This window comes from Rhamphochromis longiceps, linkage group LG1 (assembly GCF_057381845.1).
Source record: "Rhamphochromis longiceps isolate RC_006_pf linkage group LG1, R_longiceps_female_GT1.1, whole genome shotgun sequence".
In the NCBI taxonomy this organism is placed as follows: Eukaryota; Metazoa; Chordata; class Actinopteri; order Cichliformes; family Cichlidae; genus Rhamphochromis; species Rhamphochromis longiceps.
In genome coordinates, this window is record NC_140557.1 from 14,619,277 (window position 1) to 14,638,860 (window position 19,584).

At 38.1% G+C, this 19,584-nt stretch overlaps 1 protein-coding gene across 3 annotated transcripts in view; it reads left to right on the plus strand.

Annotated features, from left to right (window-relative positions):
• Window positions 1-2,739: 2,739 nt before the first annotated feature.
• The window catches only part of esrrga (estrogen-related receptor gamma a), a 171,466-nt gene continuing 154,621 nt past the window's right edge, over window positions 2,740-19,584 (plus strand). The window contains exons 1-2 of one of the 3 annotated variants that reach the window (XM_085394889.1): window positions 2,740-2,962; window positions 5,585-5,637. The gene's annotated coding sequence lies outside the window, so the exon portion shown is untranslated. Of the gene's footprint in view, window positions 2,963-5,358; window positions 5,497-5,584; window positions 5,638-19,584 lie in introns of those variants that run through there. The other 2 variants (XM_085394968.1, XM_085395053.1) reach the window with 2 other exon arrangements.

Genomic DNA, 19,584 nt, shown 5'->3' on the forward strand with positions numbered 1-19,584 from the left:
CCACATTTTTCTCTTGCCTTGTTCGATGTTTTCTTTCTTTGTTGGTGCATTCATCTTTCTCCGAGAGCATTGCAGGGCATGATCACTTTGTCCTCTGTCCTACGTTTTTTGCAATGTGCCCCCCCCCCCTCTCTCACTTTCTCTCATTTCCTATTGATGGCTGTTGTTCTCCTCCCTCTCCCTCTTTTCTCCATCACCCTCTTGCTCTCTCACTCCCGTTCTGTTCCCTCTGTGCTCGTTCTCTCTCATGGGCCCTGACCTCCCATTATGACCCCAGCTGCGGTGACTTTGGTACACAGTACAGTCTACTTGGTAGAAGTCAGTGCAGAGGCTACAAATATGAGCTGCAAACTTTTTCTCTTTAGTCAGCATAAAAGTACGTGTGTGTGAATAGATCCTGTTGCATGCAAGTCCTCCATCTCTCTCGGTGTGTGTGCGCACATGGTGGATCCTGTTGCATGGTAGTCCTCTATCAGTGTCTGCCTCCTGATCTGATTGATTGTTCTGGGTAAATTAGGACTGGGCGCTGGTGATGGGGACAGGAGTGAGTTACACACTTCACCCCGTCCTTGCCCTCCACCCTCTTTTGCTTCTCCTCCACTGTGTCCCTGCTTTTATCATCTCCCTCCCTGCCCTGTTCCCTTCTTTCACCTGTTCTTCCTGCTTCTTTTGCCAAAACTCGTCTCCGCCGCTCGTTCCTTTTCATCCGTCTTATCCACACGTCAGTTCCTGCACTGCATTTTTCTAAATAAAGTTTTTATCTTGTAGACATATTGCATGTATACAAAAATGAATGATTCCAAACTATACCATACCATTGTGGGACATTTACACTGTCCGCATGCCAAATAAAATAAAGGAAAAGAAATCATTATTCAGTTTAAGGAAAGTTTACAAGATACTGAGTGAACCTGAAATCAAACTTAATCACATTTTACTATTACTTTTCACCATTCAGAAGCCAAGATAAGGATTTTTTTTATTGTTGATTGTCTGGCTTTTGTCACTGAGCAAAAGATACCAAGGCGAATGAGCAAAACCCTCTTCTGGCTTTGGCGTTCTCCACGTCCCCTTCTAGTTACTTGCTAATATTTGATTCAAAATGTAACACATCCATCCATCACAATTATGTCAAATGACTCACGAACAAAGGCGATGGATAAAAAGCCTCAAACACCACCCAGTCTGCTGTGCGAGCAGAGTATGTGAAACATTTTAATTTTAATGGCAGTGGTTTCTCTTTAACTAAAACTAGCCTGATTGATCCCATGTGTGATAAGCCACTGCTGATGTGTGTATTTCCATAGCAAATCAATTACTGGTTCTTCATCAGTGCAGAATGGCTTTCGTTTGGCCTGAGGGCTGCATAGTTCAGGATAAAATGGGGATCATGATAATCCAAGTCTTCCACTCCCACTATGATTCTTTGAAATCCAAGAAAAATAACATAATAATCCTCAATGCTGTGCTACTGTTGCCTGAATTTTGCACAATCATAGAGACCGCACTGTTATATTTATTTATCTTTTTAATGAAACGACAAGGCAATTTGTGGATCTTTCATTGTTATGTTCAGAAATGCGTTGCATATGTACACAAATCCCTTTCTCTTTACAATCCATCTTATGTATTATATTCACTTAAGCTGTTAATACATCAGTGGTCCACAGCAATGCATGTACACATACAAATTTAAAAAAAGATAAAATCACTTGGCTAAAATGTTTTCAAGTGTTGCTGAGAGATGGAGAGTGGAAGGAAGACAATGCCAGGACTTGACATAAATTTAGAAAGTACCCCCCAAAAATAAACTCCTAAATTGCTTTAATGTTCAAATGTAATATTAAATATTGATAATATTATTCATATTTGCATTAAATGACTCAGATTTGTGGGTGGGGGGCACCATTTTTAACAGACTTCCTTGCCGCTTCTCTCCTCTCTTCTCTTTCTCGCTCTGTTCTGTCTCCTCTTAAACATAGTTGTTACTTGTAAACTGCTGAATTGGTAACACTGTCAAAAAAGCTGCAAATGTGGTTGGGAAACTGGACCCCCTCCTCCATAAATAGATGTTTGTTTCTGCTCTCTCTGTTTGTTTGTGTTCCCTCTTTTTGGATCTGGCCTGCAGGGACCATTTTTCAGAAGAGACAGCGAGGCTTTAGGGAATACTTAGACTTCCTTTTTCCACTTCTCTCTTCTCCTCTTGTCGAGACATTTCTCTTCTCTTCTATTTTCTTTTCCTCTTTTTTCAACATTTTCCTTTTATCCATATATGCTTAAATTCAGTGTTTTTCATCAGGTTGTTCTGTTGTTTCCTGTTTGTTTGCTTGTTTGTTTAATTATTTGCCCTTTTTTTAAAATAATTTTTTATTATTTATTTCATTAATCCATCATTTCTTCTAAATGTTTTTGTTCCTTTCCATTTTTTGCAAAGCTGGAACATATGGGAAGTTTCCACTGCTTCTGCTACAGCCTTACTGTAAGGCTGATACCTTACAGTAAAACTGTTTGCTTTTTCCCGCAGCAGCATTCTGGCTGGCTGCAGAACACTAGTGTCCTGGAGTGGCACATCAGTTTGGTCAGTTGATTCCTTCCTCCCCTTCCTCCCTCCCTTCTTCTTTCTCTCACTTCCTCGTTCTCATACTACCCGGCACTTGAAAAAAAAAAGAGAGAAGCTCTGCTTCATGGCTTAGAGAATGTGCTCTGCCTCTTAGCTGCAGACCAAGAGAGGAAAGGGGAGAGAAAGGGAGAGAGGGAAAAGGAATGAATAAAGAGAAGAGAGAGGCAGCGACACACTTGCATCTGTTGTCCTGCGTCCTGCAGCCGTGAAGCAAATGAGAGAGTGCGAGAGAGACAGAGAGAGTATGCAAGGATAAGAAGAGAGAGAGAAAGAGAGAGGATCTCAGACAGCCGTGTCCTTGAGAACTGCACCACAACTCTTTGAAGAGAGCCGCGAGAAGGTGTGAGTAACGTGCATCTCAGCAGGACATGTGTGTTTGCAGTGTGTGTATCTAAGTGTGTGTATGCTTCATGGATATGTACAGTACAGTACTGCTTGTGAGAGTTAGTGTACGTATGTGTGTGTTTGTGAGTGTGTGTGTGTGTGTGTGTGCGTGTTTGTGTGTGTGTGTAACCTGCTGCTTGCACACTGACCTGCCAAGCTCAGAGTGAAGGGGGTTTGGCTGCCGATCTTCTCTGCTATTGTCTGCCTGCCTAAGTGTTGCTGACAGGGGATTATGGCAAATACAAAACGCCGTATGGACTAAAGAAACACACTGCCAAACTTCAGAGACGCACGCATGCATGCATGAAGCTCCATGTTGAGAGCTCTGTTTGACTGTGTTCATTTGTTTGTGTGTGTGAGTGATGTCAGTGGGTATCGTTTGTCTAGCATGCACATGCGTGTCTGTTCTGGTTAGTTGTCTATTTTCATTTCAAAACTGTCCAGATTAAACAGCTGAAATTTCACAGGTATAACAGTAAAATAAACATGCCCTTTCTCACAGTAGTGATCGTTGGAATAGTTTTGGAACCACCTGTAACTTCAGAAAAAAACCTTGGCATAAAATAACCTTATAGCTGAATACGTGCTTCAAATCCCAGCTTCCTGGACAGGTGTTGCATGCCATTCCCCTGCTAATCTTTCCATTTCTTGTCTGTCTCTGCTGTATACAAATAAAGTTAAAATGTCCAAAAAAAACCCCAAACTTTTACTGGACTCCTGTTCAGAGCAAACTTAAACTATTATTTTCCTGTTGTAGCAAGGGCAATCACAATAGCACTTCTATACACCAATCGGCATCCTGAAGACTTAATTTACAGACATTACATTTACCACTGGCTTGCAAATCTAAAGATAAATCTCATGTACCTGCTCATCTAATTCGAATTCAGTTTCTGCGCTCGAAATGTGGCCATGTGGTTTGGGGGGTTGTGTGTCCGAACCTTGTGAGGTCTTGGGAACAGAGCCAAGTGGTGTGACCCATTGAACTATTTGCAACTAATCATAGACCACAAGCCACACAGCATGCCGTAGAGCCCAGCTGGGTTACACTCATCAAAATATAATGAGAGACAACATGTCACTTATGTTTCTGAAGGCATTCTTGAGATGAATGCCATTACTGAAGACGTGTGCCACTTTACTGCTTTGAGTGCCAAACACTTGACGTTGTAATGCTGGCAGAAAGATAAAACACCCTCACCCTCTCACATTTGAAATGAAGTGGAACCAGAGGGACTATATTTAATACTAAAGGTAGGATACCATTACACCCTAATCTAAAAATGCACTGGTTGCATCATGTCTCATGAAGCAATGTGGCTATCCAGTATCACCTGTGTTTGATCATTTGCAGGATGTTACCACTGATCATACTCTCAAAGATATATTTGGATATTAAATTATAGCATAGTAAGTGCATACATGTCATACCTAAAGATGTGTCTCATTTCTCTTTCTCGCTGCACCAGTTATGAAAGATATATCAGGATTCATGTTTCCAGTCAACATCTGTGTTGTGTCATAAATTTTATACTGCACATGTTCATTTTTGAATTTAAAAAGAATCCTAAACTTAATTTAAATTGTCTCTTTTTAATGAAAATAAAATAAAAGATTAAATAACTTAATTAGCATTACTACATCCATTTTTGGTGGGTGTTTCTTCTAATTTTATTCTGCTCCAGTTTTTTTATCATAAAATATATTTTTAAAAATGTAAAAATGGGATGACCATGTAGAGTACTTCAGTGGATTATGATGTTGTTGTCTTAAAGAGTAACAGTAGTGTTACAACGCTGTTCACAGTTATCTGTATTTCAAGATTTTTAAAGTGTCTGTAAATAGGTTAATAACATAAAAAGTACTACAACGTAGCTTGTTCTGAAAGCAACTCTTGGGTAATATCTCAGCTGTATTTATTTCCCATTTTTAGGTATATTTTAGAATCATATATTTGGTATAAACACATGTTAATGCGGCATGCTTCTTATCATAACTAATGTGCTTTTAGCATGAATGAACTAAGAGAAGTAACAGGCAGTGTTGATGGTGTCCACAGTATATATTTAGACTTTAGAAACTATCCCCAGGGTGAGCCTGTAAGTGTGCAGAATGTACTGAGTTTGTGAGTGTGTGATCATAGTGTGTAAAAGTGTGTGCATGTATGTGCATGCAGTGTTTGTGTGTGGAGAAATGTGTTTTAAGCTGTTCCAGCCAACCAATTGAGGTCAGCCGCTCAATAATTAAAGCATGTCACTGGTTAGTGCACGAGTTGGGTCGACCAATCAGACGGACTGATGTCAGATCATAGTGACAGAGAGTCAGAGTGACTGTTAAAAGACAAGAGAATTGGAGGAAAAGGAGAGACAGAGCTTAGCACTTGGAGAAATGCAAAGTTTAACGATCGAGTGAATGACATTTTACATTCATATCAGCATTTTTTTAAATGTCTTTAAATTTACAGACCTTGTGAAACGCTGCTAGTCTCCTTGGTACTATCTTCTGCAATGTGTTACTTAATCCTATGTAATTCTAACAAAGCAGCGGCAGAATATAATTTTTTTTTTTACTTTATTACAGTATCCGCGGACTGAGCACACCTTACAGCAGTTACCTAAGTTGAAGAATATCAGGTAAGAGGATCAGTGCTATAAACTCAAAGTTAAAGACTAATTATATACTAATTATATCGCCAAGATAGGTACAGCTTGCACTTACAAGCTTTAATGTTTGGGATGTTGAAGCTTATACATGATACAAATATAAGCATTTCCTCATCAAGCAGTCTTTGTTATTGTTTCCTTGAGCCAAGAAATGACTAGGTGCATTTAATACCTATGAAGATTCATATTAAGTGGTATACCCATCATTGTAAAGTTAACTTCCAATGGTAAGTTTGGTAAATTTAACAGGCATTTACACATTTACTGATAAATCGTTAAGTCAGGGCTATAACTCTGGGTACAGCCATATACTCAGACCAGTTGCTCATAACATGTGGCCCCATAATCAGTAAGTTGTGGTTTAGGATCGAAAACTGGTCAAGAAGTTTATAGCAATTACCATCAGTGGTAATATATTCAACAATTTGTCATGTTTGTGCCCATTTGATTTGTTATGTAAAGTTTTGTGGATTTGCTAAGTCTTCTGTTTAACTATGCTGCACGTCACCAGTGTCAGTGTTGTGTAGTCTTCGTAAAATAAAAAAAAATGTAGATACAATTGCTTTAATTACGTGACATCTTTACTATGTTTGCTAATGTTTTCTTTTCTGTCAGTCTTTTGCTACTACCATAACGTTTTTCCAAGCAGACTTTTATATACCAGTCATCAAAATGTGGATATAGCTCAGGAGTTGTAATCTGATCATAGACTGAAGCCTGATGTGAGCTTCTATTTATCTGGAAGCCTTCCTGGGTGATATGAGGTCCTATTAATACTCTATGCAGCGGTTGCTGCCTTCCAGCCTGCTTATATGTGTACACACACATGTACACACAACGGAGTCCCAAAACCAGAAAATCATGCACACAAACACCAGAGACTTGAGACGTCTCAAACACTAAAGGCTGCACTCCACTTCAGGCCTTCATGATGTCATTGGGAAACCAAATCATTAGTGACATCAGTGCAAACAGGAAATGAATTCAAGTGTAAACAAAACAATTTGTTGGTGTTTATTGTGATCCCTGTTTTTTTAATTGTTTTCCGGCTTCTGTGTTCATGTTTAATATTCATTGTTTTCAGTTTGGTTTCCCTATTTTTCTTGTGTTTGTTGGGTTGAGTTCCTGATTCTTGTTGGATTTCTTTATTATTCCAGTTAGTTCCAGTTAGTTTGTAACACTGAGTCTGTGGTTCCTGTTTCTACTCTATGGCTACTCTAGTGATGAGTTTCAGCTTTGTAATCCTGTTTTGGCTCATGTCTTGATTTTTATTATTTACAGTTGTTTTAGTTCCCTCAGTGTTCCCTCATTTCTGCTTTCATGGTTAGTGTGATTCGTCATTTGGGGTATCTCAATTACTTTGAAGATTAGTTTTCTTTCATGCCCTCTGTTAGTTCTACTTCACGTCTCTTTCCTGGTTCCCTGATTGATCTCACCTGCGTAAACCTCTGCACTCTATTTTTGACGATTGTCTTTTTTTTCTGTTGTTTTGTTTGTTTCCTTTCTGCCACCTTCTTCACAGTAATATAGATAGAGAAATATTTTTAGGAACATCATTCAATTCTCAGTGGTCAACTTCTGCATCTTTAGTTACTTCTTCCTCTCAGCCTTTTGTTTCAAGTTGTTGAGTCTGTCCACTGGTGTCTCTCTGTTCTTTGTAAGCCTTCTGTATTTACTGTTAATCCTTTCTATGCTTCTCCCAGCCAGAAGTCCCACTGAGATCCTGTAGATTTAGACAGAGGTTGATCTCATGATTAGTATTCAGCTGTCAGAGTACGTCAGTCAACTTTTGGAGGCCCCTCTCAATCCTCACCCTCCCACTATCATTCCCCCATTAAAATCTTAATGTATACCTCTGCGTTGTAGCATATGCCCATGTGCATGTGCACCACCTAAGGATGTATAGTTTGTTGCCACACGATTCTGAAGAGAGAGCCTGTATGCATTAATGTAGATACATATTCAACATTCTCCTGATTTCCCAGGAAGTTGCCCTCCATCATCTTAAATGACATGAAAAGAGCCGGAGACAGATATATGCATGAATTAATTGGCTTGAATAGAAGTATTTAGAAGCCTAATCCATGGGGATTAACGCAAGGCGCCCTCTTCGGATTTAAGCTTCTGTGCATTTTCAGCAGAGGATTGTTTTATTTCACTCTATCCTCCTCACATGCCACCACCTTTAGATCTTAGTCAGTGAGCCTTTAAAAAGCTGTCAAGTGTAGGATTAACAATGTAGAAAACCACTAGACAGCTAATTGCTCTAAAAACCTTTAAAAGTATATAATGATGATTTTTATTGTAGTTTGTTTGAACTCCTGGGTTGCTATTGATTGTCTTTATGTTGTATGCGAGCAAAAATATTACTTTTTATTTCAGGATTAGTGCACATATTTTAACAATTTCATGTGCTATAGTTCAATCCAGAATTAAAAGCACTATATTAAAATTTTTTTTGTTGTTTTTTTAAATCGGGCTATATACAACTGTAAAGAATAAAGTTTGGCACTAGTTAACCGAAATTCATTTGTAAAAGTATTGCTATGTGGTTTGTATTCACAGTCCAGGCTTCATCAGTACAGTGTTTCAGAAAACAGTGATATTGTTTTTTGGCAAACGCTGGAAAACAACTGAAGTATAATACACTCACTGGAAAGAAAAAAGAAAATATAATATTAATATTAATATAATATTACAGCTATACTGAGTCACTCTTTGTTTTTATTTCCCATTTTTCTTTTGCACTCTATCTTTTTGCCTTTACTTTCCTCATCTCACTTCAGTCATTACCCTCCCCTTTTCTCTGCACCTGTCTCTCTCCCATCACCCATTTCTCATTTTCTTTCCTCTTCCACGCTTTTTCTTCTACCCTTTTTCTTGTCTCTTGCCTTCTCCCTCTTCCCTCCTTCATTTATAGGCTTTGCACTGTGAGTCTATGAGATACTGAGCAGATCAATGCCTATAGATTGGCTCATTGGAAGCCATTAGTTATGGGTTTTTATAAAGCTAGTCATTATTGTGCTTAATCTTGCAGAAAATTAAATTTAGAGTTGTGTACAGTGTTTTGGTTAAAAGTTGTTGATTTTTTTTCTGCTTTCACTCACTTACCAGCTGCTATTTTCTCGCCTTTTTTGCATTTATTAGTGTGTGTGTGTGTGTGTGTGTGTGTGTGTGTGTGTGTGTGTGTGTGTGTGTGTGTGTGTGTGTGTGTGTGTGTGTGTGTGTGGGTGCGTGGGTGTGGGTGGGTGCGTGGGTGGGCACGCGCTTAAAGCACACTAGTGTCACTGTTAATAAGCCATCATGCATCCCGGTCATGCCAAAAAGCCCTTCAAGAAAACTGCCCATACAACAACATAGCTTGGCCACAGTACTGCACGCGTACTGCATTTTTTTTTCTTCTGGGTTGGCAAATTTCTCTATTCTTAGAGCCTCTATATTCAATATATTCAATGGCTTTAATAACTTTAAAAGTGATGGTGGTGTCATTTTTTTTTCACCCAGCCACTTTGCTTTTGTCTTTTAAAAAGCATTGTGGCACCGTCCAGGTCCAGCTTTAATTTTCAGAATTAGTCATGAACTCTTGGACAACACTCTCCCTATTCTCTTATATGTGTTCCTTGCCTCTGTCTTGCCAGACAAAGCCCACCCTATTACTTTCTCCTCTTTACACTTAATTTATCAAACCCTTCAGTATTCCACTCTTCAAGCTCCCTATATGTCATTCTTTTTCATCCCTAATCCCAATCTTTTTCACCCACTCTTTCATGTCTTTCATCAATGTGTCCTTCTGTTTCATTCCCTGTCTTTCCCAGTTCTCCCATCCCTATTTCTTTCTTCTGCACTCCCTGCTTGCTTCCCTGTCCCCCATCCTTTACTTTAACCCTTTTGCTTTTCCACTGCCCTGAACACCTTCCTCCTCCCCCTTTCTTCACTCTTTTCTCATCCTCAGTTCCCTCATCTTTCCATCCTAGTCCCTCTTTGCTCCCCCCCCCCCCCCACACACACACACACATACACACAACCACATCCTCTCTAACTAAACAATAGATGCCTTGAGCTCTGAAAGATCACTTCCCACCCCAGCCCAACACCGTCAACATTGCCCACCCTCCTCCTCTCCCACCCCATGATGATATGCAGAATAGAGCAGCAGCCTTCTTTTGTTTAGCTTAGCGCAAATGAAAATTGCTAATCAATTTTTACCCCCTCTTATTTCATGGCATGTAGTTCCTGCCCCTCCCCTGCCAGCTGTCATTGTGTGGTTGTGGCGCAGGGCTGAAAGCTTCATTAGCAGGAGGACAGCATGTTTTGCCCCTCAGCGCTGTATTCATGGAATTACCAAAGATAGGACATTGCCTGGTGTTACTCGGAGAATTAGTGCAAATAGACATTACCTTGTGTCTTATGCCTTTTTGTCAGAAGCTTGGTATACATTTTTGAGTATTTTATTATGATACCAATGCTTTCTGAGGCATTGGTTTAATTGCTAAACCTATTTACAGCTCTTTAGCCGCTGTTGAGTAACATCATCAGAGCAAACATAACTGAGCTGACTAAGCAAAACATGAAGTTAAAAATAATTCAGGGATATAATATAGTCTGCATAGTATTTCTGATCAGTCTTTTGTAAAGACATCCAGAGCACAAATCCTCCACTCTTCTTTCCATACTGGATTAATTTCAGCATTGCAAAGTGTTAAATCAAGCAAATCATGAGCAGCAAAATATCCCTTAAATTTTAGCTCACTTCTCCTTTTTCTCCTGCGCTGACATTCCCTATCTCTCTTTCTCATTCTCCTTTTTGCTCACTCTCTTTTTGTTTCACTCGGCCTTTGTGCTGCCTACTGAATACTTTTATTCTCGAGAGCTGGACTATGCAGCATAAAAATGTAAAAATATCCAGCAAATGAAAGCCTTTATGCTCTGAAAGAACAGCCATGCCTTGCCCAGTAGAAATTGCTAGGGTGTGTATCCCATAGACTAACTATGCAGCCATCCAGGGAACATGACCAGCCATGTAATGGGCATCTGCTGAAGTTTTGTTGTTGTTTGCTTTTCTTTTGTTTTAGTTTTTGCTTGAATTAGACAAGGGAGATCTAATTTCTTACAGTAATCTATAAAGGTAAGGAGACCCTGCATGAGTCTTGTCAGTATTATGTGACAAACTAAGACAATTAACAACAAAAACATGTTATTTAATAGCTTAGTTTTGAGGCACAATAAGGTGCATTCATGCATTAATGTTAAGCAGATGATATTCCTTAATATCCAACCCCTGATTAGATAGTATGAAACACCGAGGGTTTCAATATTTACTCAGAACTGTTTTGAATGTAAATCCAGCCAGTATTAGCATGTAATTATTTCAAGGTAGCCATTACAAAGTTGCTTTTTCACTGGTTATGACTGAGCACAAGATGCAGCTAATGCAGGTAAAAAGCGCACAGGTCAAAGGTCATAGATGGCCAATGGTAATCTGATGGGAAAAGTGGGAGAAAGGGATGGGACTCTTAATTCTTAAGTTCGGTAGTGGTCCTTTCCTTCTTCTTTTTCTCCATACTCATCTGGTCACCTGCTGTTTAATTCAAACAGCAAAGCATTCAGCCCTTCATGTTCAGGTGTGTGTGTGTGCGCGTGTCTGTCTGTGTATTTTTCTATATCTGTATGTGAAGCCTGCCCTAGTTTAAGCTGTCGGTTTGAAAGTGATAAGGGTCGCACATGATCTTATGTCTACTGGGAAAAACAGTTGCAGCCCCTTGTGAGAGAATATTTTCCATAACCACCTATAGCCAAGCTCAAATCCACTTACAGTAAACCTATGCTTAATTTCACATACAGCACAACCTCACATCAAGCATCTTGAGCCTTAGCATCACGACAGATTTTGTCATCTATTACTTTAGCTTTTTACCTAATATCAATGTAAAGAGATTTTCAAAGAAAGATCTGACACGAAGAAGTTTTGACAAAAGAAAGGTGCTCTGTTTCCAGTCTGCCCATACCACACATCTGGATTAGAGACAAAACAGGTGGACAGGAAAACAACAACCCTGAGACCAAGATGATTTTTAATTTGCGATCAATAACTTGTCATAACCTGTCATTTTTCATCCTTTTTGTGTAATTATTGCGATTTCTTTTTCTCAATGAACTTCAGTCAAAATAATAAGGATTCAAATGGCACACTTTTCCCACCTTGTTCTTGAGGCGTCAGTATGTGTGTCAGACTTATCTTCTCTCTCTTACTAAGTCTGCTGGTTGACTATAGTTTTTCCATCCTCTTTTATTAATAGCTCAAGGGTCTGTTTGTCAACCCATGCTTCGGTGTCTGGTTGCCTCTTGGGTACTATTAATAACTCCAGCAAAGACAAATGTACTGACATATTCAGTCTGTGGATAATAAGATCTTACTGTCTTAATTCAATCAGAATCCCTTCGTCACAGAGACCAAAGTAGCTGTCAGGTGTGTGAAAGTCTTGGTGTGTAAGTATAGTAGCATGTAATCCAAGGCATTGGTAGCCACTTGTTAATTTCCTCCTGGACTCAGGATCATTTACCAGCCTTAGTATTTTCATTGAAACCAGACCCCACCAATCAGATCATCCTATGAGCATGTACAACAGAAAATATCAGCAGAATAGAATTTACGGTGTCCTGATAATATATACTTTTCTTTAACGTAATCATAGATATATTTGCCATTTTAGCTGCACTAAATGATATTTCACGATCAAGGTTCTTTTCTATTTAATCTACACAATGTGTGGTTTAATATTTAATGCAAACAAGAACCAGGCCTATTTCCATAAACTTTTACACAATGCACACAGCTGTTTTAGTAAATAGAGCTGTTGCAGAGTCTGTGTGTAGATAAATTTCACTCCTTAGAAGCTTTGGGTGCTGATATGGAGAAGCATGGATATCGGTTTTCAACCACAAGGACTAGTTAAATTTTCCGACTGTTATATCGTAAAACACGAAAGCAAAGAGTCAAAATCAATCTGATGACACACTCACAGATTTCTGCTATAATCTGCATAATCAAAGCCATTACATCTGTTTTCAGTGTGTTGTAAGCCTTAACTACCCAATAATATGTAGAAAGTTCCTGATGTTGCTCTCTTTGAAGTAAAATGAATAATTCTGACCTTCCTATGTTCCCCAAGACTATCTGTTCTCCCCTGTCCAGCCAAACTGAAGCCAAATGATACACCAGATCACAACCACTGATAATCAAGACCATCTTAGAACAGAGGCAGCCATTGCAATTCTCTCCCCAAGGACCACCTGTTATTACAGAGCTGAAGTTTCATATTCATACATTACTTGCTATGGCTGTTATGGTCATGGAGGACAGTTGAACCATCTACACACAGACACACAAACACACATACAGAGGGTATGTGTGTAAATCTAAATATGTGAAAAGAAAAACAAGTAAGAAAAAACAGATATACTAACTCACTATCATTTTTAGTATGCTCAGAACAGGCCAGTGGCAGCTGCATCTCAACATTCTCACACTCAGCATCACCTCTCTTCCAGTGTGTATGTATGCGCAGGTTGTAGTGAGCGAATGTGTGTGTGTGTGTGTGTGTGTGTGTGTGTGTGTGTGTGTGTGTGTGTGTGTGTGTGTGTGTGTGTGTGTGTGTGTGTGTGTGTGTGTGTGTGTAAAAGTGAGAGAAAGAGAGAGTGAGAGAGTGCAAGAGCTTGCTGCAGTGTGTTTTGAGCCCAGTGGAAAAGCAGGAAGAGCTGCTAATCCGTGTGGCTGGCCGAGCAGAAAGGCCATTCATATTTATAGCTGACTGAATCACATTCTGTCATACAGATGTCCAATACTAAGACCAAGAACAAGAATAACTTCAGAACAAAATAGAAATATGGGTCTGAAGGAAATTCAGACCAGAGCTGTATTTATAGCCTGCTGAGTCACTCTGTGATACAGATGACACTTTCAGAAGAAGGAAAACTCCGCAATCAAGCTAAAATGCAGTATGGCATGTCAGATGTTTAAAACCTGCATGATAATCTGCTGAATCACTGGGTCATACACTGTAGTATAATATGAAGTCACTATCAGTGATTTGTGAAAGCAGCACATATGTTTGAAGAGCGAAAGTTTTAAAACTGAAAAAAAAAGTAGAAGAAAAAAGGAACGTTGTCACTAAGACCCTGTTTAGGAAGTAATAGTTCAAGAATTTTTAATTGTAGTTCAGAAACAGCCACTAAAACGTACGAGAATAATTCAAATCAAGTGTTGAGCGTGTTACAATAAAAGCAAGCATAAAGTCAGAAATGGCTGTTAGAGGAACATCTTGAAGTAATTTAAAACTGGTTTAATCCCTTAGCCAAAATGGTTACTATTTTGTGCAAATGTGAAGTTTTGGTGGGCACAGACCACGTGCAGTCCTGTTTTTCCAAATGCAAGACATGGGTGAATTCAAGGACATAGGCCAATAGTCGGTAGCCAGTCTTTGAGAGGTAAAGGGATATTTTTAACCTGCTGTATCACACTCATACAGAGGTAACAGGGGCAGAGATAAAACTGGACAGCAATACAGAGTCTAAAAGTATACTGAGACTGTGTGTAGTTATTTTTTAGCGTTAAGGATCACACCCTGCCACTATAGTTAATGCCAAAAAGTAAAAAATCATAGGGCAAAATTAATGTGTGTGCAGAGTAAATTATGTCTTATAGCATTTTCAGAGGCAAATCTGCTGCTAGATTTATAATACCTATATCTACATGTAGGACCCTTGACTTTATTAAAAATAAAACTGATATTTAGTTGGTTGGTTAATATTGATTTAGTATGATGTCATGCATTCAGTGTGAATGAAATCTGAATTAAATCTGAAAAGTGTTTCAGTGAAATTTCACTGAGTGCTTTTTTCATTTTACATATGAACAACAATAGCTAAAGCTATCAAAGTTATTTTAGTTTCAATGCTAGTATAAAGACAACATGTTGGAATTTTGAAGTTATAATTTACCACTTAAATTAAATTAAACTAAATTAATACATCCTTGTGTTTATATGTGCAATTCATCTAGCTGAAATAGACAATAGTTGTCAACAGATGTTTGTCATTCTCAGACAAGCCATCTGTATGTAAGTAGTTATATACTTTGGCATGCGTTTTAGTAGCTCCTTGATGATATATCTATTGTCTGTTCAGCGTGGTAGTGTGATATATTTTGTTGCTCTTAATTCTTTATGAATCTTCTTTATGTAAATTTACAGAAATACAAAATGTTCAGCTTTGGAGCTGCCATTTTTGAAAAGTGCATCGACCACAAAGTAATCTGTTTATATCATTTACAGGATACATTTTTCTTTTGATTGATTGGTTTATGAAGTGGACTAAATGACTCCTCAATAGAAATTCACATTTATTTTTGATTTAAGTATTTATGTGAAGCCTTTTTAATCTAAATGGGCTTTAAAATTGATTATGATCACAATCTAATCACAATATCAGAATCCATGTCTCCATCATGATTTCATACCACTCTAAAGAGTCTGTAAAGTTTTAACTCTCAAACAATATTATATGTCTGCTAATGTGATACTTATGGTTCTTTAAAACATGATCTTTTGAGAAGTCATTCATTCAAGTCATTTTAAGTCCAGTGACTTCAAGTTAGGACACCTTGCTAAGTAAAATTTCAAGCTGCATTATCCTGAAATATTTATATTTTTCTTAATGGGACACTATCACCTGCATCCTTTTAATCTCTGTATGATGTTTTACAGTTATAGGCACTCCCTAATGTACAATACAAAAACTGCAATGTCAATTTGCTTGATACTTTTTCCAGGTTTTTTTTAAAGCCAGGTCTTTTGTTTGTGTGTGTGCTTAGCTTACATGCAATACTTCTATGTGTGTCAGTGGGAGATCTTCTCGGATACAAATGTTCCCCTCAAGAACTGAAACCAAAGAAAAGTGTCTGCCTCTAGATGCGCTCTATTTGTAAAAAATTATTTTGCGTTCACCCACATGCCTCTGCAGTGTCTCCACTTCTGTGCATGTGTGTGTATGCATGTGCACGTGTGTGCGTGTTTCTGTGTGTGAGCTAGATTTATGGTGGTGAGTCCTAGTTTCAAAGCTGCCATTAATTAGCTGGAAGACACTATTGTCAGCATTAAACACAGATTGAACAAGGCGATCCAATCAAACAAGAGCACACACACACAAACACACATCCGCACACACACATTCAGTTCATATATTATTTAACTGATGCTCATATTATTGTTAGAAAGTGCCAAGTTGAGTGGAGCAATAAAAGTAAATGCACTAACAATACCCTTGAGGAACAACACGGAGAGTGATTCAATAACTGTTTTATCTTAATATGTTTGTCAAAGTTAATCCATATGATTGTTGGTAATGCAGCTACATGTTGGAATAAATAGGACTAGACTAGAAAATTCATTGCATGGTATTTGACACATGTGATTTATATCAATAAAAGGCAGTAAGTGAAGCGGTTCAAGAGGATAACTGTTAACAACACTCTAGAGAAAGACTCATACATTCACTCTGTTTGTATTTATCTGTCAGCTGTGTCGGTGGGTCCTTGGGAGAGAAGGAGAGACGCATTCAGATATAAATAGTACCACTATTTATATCTGTACAGGAGAATATACAATACTAATATATGTATTCAATATGTAATATTGTATTGTAATATATGTATTCAATTTTCAATACCTCACACTACACCAAAACACAATTTTGTGGTTATACTCGCAATCTACAATATTTAATGTCTGCAGTTGAAGTGTTTTTTTTGTGTGTGTGTGTGTGTCCCTCCTCGCTCCCTTGAGTATTCTCACCTCCTCAACCTCTCTCAACCTTTCCACCTTTGCACATTCCCCTCCTGACTGAAACTAGGCCTCCTTCTTTTTTTCCTTATTTCCTCTCTTTCTCCCATTACTCTGACTCTTGCTTGTGTTCACTCCACTTTTTTCTTGTATAGATATTCCCTCTCTCTTCTTCTGTATTGAGATATCCCCTCACAGCACCCCCAGTGACCCTTTCCATGACCACTGACCTCAGGGGTAAATGCAAGGTCCCATCTCACCATGAAATAAAGACATTAGCTTCCTCCCACTGTCTGACCCCGCTCACCTGCCTCATCTTCCCTCACCCCTTTGTCTGTATCCCTCTCCCTAAATCCCCTCTGTACCACCTCCTGTTCTGTTTTCCTTTGCTTCTTTTCAGCCACTATCATCGTTTCCTCATTGTTCCTCCTGTTGTCTGCCTGTTTAAAAAGTTGCTGCTAAAATGTAACTTTGGTATTTTCAAATTGAAATTGTCAAGTTTTTTTTACGCTGTCACACTGTCTATAGCTACACGATGATGTGTTGATATGTATTTCTCTGGACATTGCACTCTAAAACTAAGATGCTTTGCTCCCTATCGCTCCTTGTTTTTATTCAGAAGTCTGAATCCATATACTTCTGCACTTACTTTTTTACTGATGGGCTAAAAGGTTTTTGTTTTTTTATGCCATCATCTTGATTTTCAGCAGATGCATTGCTTAATGAATGGTTTTGTATAACTCTTCTTATTGTGGTAAATGGTCAAAAAGATGAATTGAATGAACACTTTATCATTTTAAAAAGTCATTTTTCTGACTTAGTGCTTTAAAAATATATTTGTCCCAAAATCTAGGTTGTGTTGTTAATTATAAGGATAACAATATTATATTCTTATACGCTATATTTTGCAGCAAGCTAACAACAAACTCTAAATGACTTGGAAAGATTGTAAAATATGCTAAACATTTCCCTGAATTATACTTTGAAAAGAAAAAAACAGTTTTCATCATTTTTGAGGTTGATTGTGAATTGTATTCATGTGTAGTTGGGGGTATATATTTGCTCCTTGAGGATGAGCTACAGTAGCTTTGTAAGTTTGTGTGGCTCCATCATTAGTGTGTTAGTTTTTTATCCACAGGGTAAAAAAAGTGTTCCCATGAGAGTACTGTTCTTCTCTCCCTCATTCCCTTGTTCCTGAGAAAAGGAGCGATGGAGAAAACATTAGTCTAGAGCAGTTGTTCACAGCAGCAACCCAAGTCAAGCATGTCACCTGCGTGTACTCCTTTGCTTTATGCATATTCATAACTTTTTCCCATCTCAGTATATAGAACACAAAAACAGAAAACAGCGTACATACCTCCCTCTTTTCTCACATCTCCTCTCTACTCTAAATCCCTTTTACTTCATACTAAAATGCTTCTTTGAACTTTACAGAAAGCAGAAGAAATTTACTTTTGCCACTGCAGAAAAAAAGCAAATGCGTTAAAAGTGCAAAAATGTAGCAACACAAGAAAACAGCTTTGTGTCCAGAATCCTTCCAGTTTATTCTTTATGTAGTGACCCAAACTGGCGTAATTTAGCAAGCAGCAAAGCAGCAAAGCATAGACCTCTTTCTTCCTGCTAAAACATCCTTCCAAATTATAAGTGCATAAACTGAGTCTAGGTTTTTCCTTGTCCCACTCAGTCACATGTTTTGTTTTGCTTTCTACAGCTAGTAATCCTCTGGTGAGTTTGTCCTTGGCCTACTGTCTTTTTAAAGCAGCAAACAGTCTGGGGAAAAAAGCCCTGTGCCTTGTGCCTTCTGGCAGCTAAAACCCAAATTTCTCATTTACATTTTTCCTCTGGCAAAAAAAAAGTCAGTCCAGCTAGCTTGTGGGATGGCTTACATGTTTTTCTGCAAGGCAGTTTAAAGACAAAAATGCTGTTTATAAGCCCAGAAAACATGTCAGCTGAAAAACATCATAGCCCATGCTCCATACTGACAATTTCAGGAGGATGAATTGTATCAACAAGCTCAGTGTTGGACATTCACACACCTTTCTTCAGAGAGGGCAAAAGGTGTAGCACATATACAAAGAAAAAACAGTCAAAAATGTAATTTGAGGACTTCTATGTTGTTGTCAGTCTTGATTTTTGAAGCAAACATTTAAAAGCAAAGGTTAGACTTAGACTAATGATTAAACAAACTATGAGAAAATATGTATCAATAATTAAGGGGACACTATGTGCAATGGTGGTCTGCTGTTAATTTTTATGTCCTATATACATAAATTAATCATGTTTGAGGTAAATAGAGGAATAAAATATGTGCTTATACTTAACCAGAAACTTCTCATATGCCAATTATTTATTCTTCTGTGGTAACGTCACCTTAAAAATAAATCTTTTTGTATTGTTAGGCTGTGAATTTCTGATGCTTTTCACATAGAATTTCTCCAAATTAGCGAAACAGCGCCCCTTCAGCTTATTGGGAGAAGTTTTTCACAGTTAGTCGGCTAAAGAGAAGCTAGGTGAAAAACACCAATGCAAAAACGTGTTTAGTGTTTACTGTGATAGGTGAAGAACAGGAAGACAGAATGTGAAAGCGTGAGGAGGAAGAAGGGGAGAGAAAAAGGCGACTAGTAACTCCTAGTCTTAATAACTTAGCTAACATTACACAGTGCCTGTTTGAGACTAATTAGCTAGCACCCCTTGGATGAACAAAACGAACAGAAAGCAACTGTTGGATTAAAGAAAAACGAACAGAAAGAGCGACTTTCGATGACTTGATTTAAACTCCAGTAAGTTTAAATTCCGGGTATGTGGTGAGCCTACGCTCTATTTACCCCACTCACTTTTTGTTTGCACAGTATTTGTTGAAGTATTTTGGATGTTGGTTGTTTATAAAGTGTAAATTCTTCATAAATTTTGTTTCTTTATGAACGAATCCATGAAAAAACAAAGAAAAAAGATATATTGTTTAGTTACGTTTTACAAGTACAAAAAGCCATTGTTGTTTTAATGTAGCTGGTCTTTTATTGTAGAAATCATTTCCTTTTTTACTAAACATTTTGCATTTTCCTTTGTTGGTTTCATACTCCCT